Source organism: Schistocerca cancellata, chromosome 3 (genome assembly GCF_023864275.1).
Source record: "Schistocerca cancellata isolate TAMUIC-IGC-003103 chromosome 3, iqSchCanc2.1, whole genome shotgun sequence".
Taxonomy (NCBI): domain Eukaryota; kingdom Metazoa; phylum Arthropoda; class Insecta; order Orthoptera; family Acrididae; genus Schistocerca; species Schistocerca cancellata.
Window position 1 is genome coordinate 314542997 of NC_064628.1, and position 6677 is coordinate 314549673.

At 47.0% G+C, this 6677-nt stretch overlaps 1 non-coding gene across 1 annotated transcript; it reads right to left on the minus strand.

The window, feature by feature from the left end:
* Positions 1–6370: 6370 nt before the first annotated feature.
* On the minus strand, positions 6371–6445 carry Trnat-ugu (transfer RNA threonine (anticodon UGU)). The gene has a single exon. It is a non-coding gene; the product is annotated as a tRNA-Thr (tRNA).
* Positions 6446–6677: the final 232 nt, after the last annotated feature.

A 6677-nucleotide genomic window follows, 5' to 3' on the forward strand; every position in this document is an offset into this window, starting at 1 on the left:
TATGTCCACCATGATGCCGTCTACATACTTGTACGGGGTAGAGCCACAGACCTCAGCCGCCAGGGCGATTGCATCAGATGCCGAACGCCCCGGCCTAAAGCCGAATTGCCTGCTGCTCATCCCGCACAGCACTCGGTGCGCAGCCAGTCTGTCAGCCAGCAGTCTCTCCAGAACCTTCCCAAGCAGATCAAACAGGCAGATTGGACGGTAAGATTTTGTTTCTGCTGGGTCTTTATCGGCTCCTTTTTTGATAATAACTACATTTGCCCTCTTCCAAATTTGAGGGAACTTTTGCTGCCTCAGACATTCGTTATATAGTTGAGTTAGAGGAGCGACTATCTGGGGAGCCAGGAATTGCACCACCTCCGCCACAATGCCATCCGGCCCGGGAGCTTTCCCTACCTTCAGGGTTTTTATGTGGGCAGCTACCTCCTCTTCAGAGAATGGGTAGACTGCTGTATCATTTACGTATACATTGCTTATGTAGTTCTCTCGCAGCTGCCGTTGTTCATTGGTCTCTCCATCCGCTGTATCATCAGGCAGCAGGGACTGGAGAAGAACCTCGGCAGTTTCCTGCCAGGACTCTGTCATCCCGTCCCCCCCGCCTGACAGTTGAGAGCTCCATCGGAGAGCGGATTTTTTCCCGGACAAGCTTATAGGGAATTCCCCAGGGGTCGAGAGCAAGTTGGTTGAGTACAAAGTGTTCCCAACTTTGGGATCGTACTTCACATAAGTGTTTGTGAAAATTTTCTTTCGCTTCCCGGTATAGTTGCAGCCATCTTTGCCTTTCAAGCCAGACGACACTGCGCTGGTAGTGCCTCCTGAGTCTTCTGACAGACCGACGCATCTCCTCCAGTTCAGCTGACCATGGTGACGGAGAGGCCGCCATGGCCTTCCTCCTAGTAGGTACGGCAGCCTTCACCGCTCGAGTTATTGCTGTAGTCAGTTCTTCAGCTCTTTTGTCAATGTCAATGTCCAAAAGTCCGTCACCTTCTGGCAGTGCAGGAATGTCGCACTCCCTGGCAAGTTTCTCCCAGTCGGCTCTTTTATAATTATATTGCACCTCCCACCCCATGGCCCAGCGGCTCTCCCTGTTTCCCACACTGAAAGTGATAAGATTGTGGTCACTGGTGGTGGCGTTCTCTATCACTTCCCACTGCTGAATTAGGTGCACCGTGTTGGGTGTAGCCCAGGTCACGTCAATGTTTGTGCCTTAGCCACCTCCCGCCACATAGGTCGGAAGATTTCCAGGTTTATTTACCACCACCAGCTGCAAGGCCATAATGGCCTCTTCTGCCTTCTCCCCATTTGGGTCCCTGGTGCCGCTGTACCATAGGGGGGATTTAGCATTTATATCAGCAGTTACAATTACTTTTCGCCCCCGCAACGCCGTGATGACCGTGGTGAGATGTAACAAATGTCTTTCGATGTCGTCACCATACTGAAAGTACATATTTATGAGAATGACAGTGCCAGATGGAGATTGCAGCTCCACGACGTTGCAGTGGCTAGTTGTGAATTGTGTCAGAACTATGGCTGTCAGAATTTTATTGGTTATAATTATTGCCGATTTTGGGTTTTCTCCACTGCTTATAACTTGCCATGTCGTAGCTGTGAATACTAGTTTCCCATTTAGGGAGTACGGCTCTTGCAGACAGATCAGATCCAGTCTCCTCTCCTCCACTTCCTTACGTAGCTCATGCATCACCAGTCTACTGTTATGGGCGTTTAGTTGTCCAATGGTGATTTTTGTCATTTAATTTATGGAAAGTATGTGTGTATTCTGGCATTTGGCCAGGTCTTATTCCAGTCAAATGTAATACGTCCATTTGCTAGAACTGCTTGTTCGTATATGTCATCCAAGTCAAATTTTTCCCCGCGTCTTTCAAACAGTTTCTTGAGTAAGTCTCGCAGGGCTCCGAAGTCGGTGGGGAGATTCACTGACTTGAGCTGGATTCTGTCTACGGCCTCCATTACCGAGAAGGTGACTCTCCTACCATTCTCATGTCCCACCCGGACCACGTGTCTTAAGGCAGTGGTCAGGGTAGTCGGCTGCTCTAGTCTCGCTAATTGCATGGTGAACTCAAGATTTGGATAGACCCTGACTGGGTCGATGGGTGGCAATCTCACGACTGGATCTTTCATAGCTTGTTCACTCGAACTAGTTATTTTGTTCTCCTGTAGTGGTTGTTTTATGTTACTGTACTCTTTCGTTGAGATTGCCACCGTCTCTGTTATAGGATGCCCTTGCCGTTGATCTTTAGTCGGCATTGTCCTCCGGCTTTGGGAGGAGGGAGACTTGACTGTAAGAGGTTCAGTTTGAGTTCCTCTATCAGTAGTGGTGGATTCCGTTTGGGTACTCGCGTCCTTTATAGTGACTGAGGCGTCAGTGAGCGACCTCAAAAACATCTTAAAGGCACTTGCCCTCATGGCATCCCTCCTCCTTTTGTTCGGGGATTTTCTTTTGGTCATCCTGTTTGCTTTGGCTTGTTCAGCCATAGTCTATCCTTGAGATCAACCTTTGCTCCAAGAGTCTGTAAGTGGGGCAATTCCGCCCAGTGGCGCCACAAGGTTTTTTGCCCCTTCTTTTACATGGGATGCAGACTGTTGTAGCCCTACAGTCTTTACGGACATGTCCATCCTCGCCACATTTCGAGCAGGCCGACCCCCTGGTACAGCGCCTCAAAACGTGGTCGAGATCTCCGCAATTGTGGCAACGCGGTACCACAAGATAGTCACGTGTATTTACGGCGTGGAAGCCGATGTAGAGTTTGCCCATTGCAGTTATTTTCTTCCTCATTTGAGCAGACACCTCTGCGACGTGGTGAACCATGTCACGGTCCCGAGGTCCTGTCTTAAATCTCAATTTGAAATTGATTTACTGCTGATCACGTATTCGTCTTTCTCGTGGCACGAGCGTGTTAATGTTGCCTCTTTTTCTGGCTGTGGTGGTAATTTGATAGTTCGCGCAGTTACCGGTCCGTCGACATCGGTTTTCGATATACGCTGTGTGACACGTTTTCACCATTTGCTTGACCAGCGCTATAGAGAGGGTGGCTGTTGGTTCTTATGTACCTCCATGGTAAATTCTCCGTTGGCATGGAGCCTGTTCAGTGCCTTAGGAAGTCATCGAGCTCTTTGCAACCATGGCTCCACGCAATGAAGGTATCGTCGACGTATCTGCACTTAGGCTTACAAACTGCCAAAGCCAACGGCTTTGCTTCGAAATGTTCCGTGAAGAAGTTAGCCATCGTTGGACTTAGTGGACTACCCACTTTGACGCCTTCCAGCAGTTCGCAGAAGTTGCCATTCCATTCCGTAGGAAATACCTCATTGTGAGACATGCAGGAAAAAGGATGGTGATGTCGTGCAGGAAAATGAAACCTATATTCACCAGAGAATCATTGCGTGGCACATCGGTAAACAAAGAAACAACATGAAAGGCGTCCAGGATCTCCAAGTTTTAGTTTCTTCAGCATCTCAATGAAATGTCCTGAATCCTTTATGTATGTGTCACTCTTTCCTAAGCGCACATGTAGCAGAAAGGCCCAGTGTTTCGCCAGTTTATCCATCTGTGAGACAGGGGCTTAATGGAACGTTATTCTTATCGATCATTGGTAATCTCTACAGCTGATGTGATAGGACTTCTATGTTGTGCAGATTCCGCTGTATGTCCGCCGAGAGAGTGCACGCCATCATTAGCCGATTGGTATTCCGTGTGATCCGCTGCACCTGATCTACTATGTTTCCGGTACGTCGTCGGATCTAAAAGGTGCCCTAATCTACTGCACATAATCTTCAGACTTCATGGAACTGCCTTTGGGGCAGGTGGAGAAATCAGGAGAGGCGAACTCGCGCTGTGTGGGGCCGACCATGTATTGAAATTCGCCAACACGGCTGTTCTACGAAGCTTTTCCCTGCGGAGTACTTGCATGAAAGTTCCTTGCTTCACTTCCCAAGTCAAATTCGGATTAAATTCTAAGCTTTCGATGATATTCACCATTATGTTCGCAGGAACTAAAACTGGCTGTTCTGAGCTGGCAAGATCCCTTTCTTCCGGGGGTTACAAAAGACGGAACCTTGCCAGCTCACGACGGTCAGTTTTAATCCCTGAAGATAATGATTGTGGATATAGTCGAAAGCTTGGCATTTTATCCGAGTTTGATGCAGGAAGTGAATCGAGAAATTTGAATATTCGGAAGTTCTCGGTGCTTGTTCAGGAAAGTCATAGAAATACATAAACATGAAAATAGCTTCAACAGGAATGAAGGAATCCTCGAGGTGAACGGAATCTGGATTCTTGTGCTGCAGAGGATGATTGCTGCGGTTAACAAGGGGAGAACCGAAGCGGAAATGACCATGGGAAAGCCCTTGGACGGTGACGCGTCAGGTACAAATCTGCGGCCGCGAGCTCGACTTCATTTCATCACCGCTCGTACTAACGAAACCTTAGAGAAATTTTTAAATAGGCGTCAGCCATAGAGTACGAGACAGGGGCCAACAGGCAGTTTCTCAATACTGAACATACATCGTTTAGAAAATATATAGTGTGTCTGATGCTTCACAAACAAGGCCTTAGCTTTAGACAACCATACATATACAAATAGACAAGGAAAATCAACATATTTTCTTATCAAAGACTGATATTGTTTAGTGTGCGGGAAAGCGTTGAGATACTCAACTTGCATGTCGCGATGAATGAATAGAAAATGGAGATACCAACGTATTTTTATCGAGACTCGATGTTGGATATAACTGCAAAATAAATGTGTTGTTGCATAAGGAACACTATGCAAATACTGTCCCAGCAAGGAATCATCTCATCATAACCCGAATAGATGTAGGTTAAACTTGGCCATTTTTATCAGAATACGAAGTATCTGTACTAAACAGATTGAAAGTTCCATATTAAACAGATTGGTAGTCGTCACAGCACCAACCGGACTAAAGGAATGTAATTCGGTCCAATGCACTTGCGGCCCTCGCTAATCAGTTCTGACTGTCAAGCACTTACTCCCTGGTTCCCCTCAGAACGTACACGACTTGTTTAAGACAGGCCCTGCAGTTCCTGTCCCAGAATAAACTACTGAAGCACATGGATAAAAGCTCTTCGAGATAGGTAAGATCTAACAGATTGTCTGCATGAATACGTGGCATGAAAGTTGTCTGGCAGAATATATTTCATCGATCTTCCACTTATACGAAATCATGATCAGCAGCCGCGCGTGGTTAGCCGAGCGGTCTGAGGCGCTGAAGTCATCGACTGTGAGGCTGGTCCCGGTGGATGTTCGAGTCCTACCTCGGGCATGGCTGTGTGTGTTTGTCCTTAGGATAATTTAGGTTAAGTAGTGTGTACGCTTAGGGACTGATGACCTTAGCAGCTAAGTCCCATAAGATTTAACACACATTTGAACATTTTTCATGATCAGCATTCTTTTCTGCTGATCTCATAGCGGGAAACATTCCAGCGATTATGTGAAATTTTCAACATACCAATAAACAAATCATAGCATAGGTGAATCTCTGAAGAAGATTTGCCCTGTGCGCAATTTGTCTCTGACAGTCTGTGTTCCTCGTTTAGTGGCACTGAGTCTCCGAGGTGCCGCTTGCCAGGATGCACGGGCGCCCCCAGAGTCGTTGTGGTACGTCACGCTGATCAGTCTACCACCGTCAGAGGAGTTGCACTCGGTGAACTGCATTTGAGGAGATCTCGGCCTATCCACGGGGTAGTCTGAAGTGCCTTGCTAGAGACACACTTAAGCCAGCGGCAACTCAGGCACTTGCTGTTGTCCAATCCGTTAGCAGCATTGTTAGTGGAACACCGAGGATAATCTGATGAGAAGCCTTTTAGAACACGCCCAACTCTTCAGTGTGTCGCAGCCGATACTTGCCAAGCTTAATTGGCTACGATAATAATTGTAGCGCCTTTGCTAAAGTGTTAAAATGTGTCAAACGCTGGCACTGGGTTTAAGAAGTGATTCATATACCTCTTTTCACCCTATGTTGTGAGTTATTGTAATAAGATTTATCAATGAGCATCAATTACTGCGTGCTCTGTGGTTCTTAAATGTTAACAGATCTTCTACTGAATACCGTCAGATACTTGCAAACATACGGAGGTATTAAGGTTTTGGGGTTTACATGCCCTACTGCGTAATATGAAGTTACCTGTTTTTATATTTTGAATATTACGTACGTTTTATCCAGTCCCACGTTTTATGAGAGTTCATTAATGCTGTCATTAACTTGTACGGCCAGTTAAATACGTGAAACTAACACATCATTTCGGCCAGTGGTGCGCCCATCCGGTCTTCGTGACAGAACGCAAACAGGCGTCGATATACTTCATTGGGGACATGTTGAAAATATGTGCCCCGACCCGGACTCGAACCTGGGATCTTCTGCTTACATGGCAGACGCTCAATCCAACTGAGCCACCGAGGGCACTGAGGTTAGTGCGCCTGCAGCGACTTATTCCTTGCACGCTCCCCGTGAGACCCACATTCCCAACATGTCCACACCACTACATTCGTAGTACGCCCAATAGATGTTTGCCCGTCATATTCATTACTCGTGGCAGATAAATCTACCAAGTCCCGTAAGAGTTCGGGCATAGCGTGTGCATTCAACATGTCCCCAATGAAGTATGACAACGCCTGTTTGCAGCTAGGGTGTCC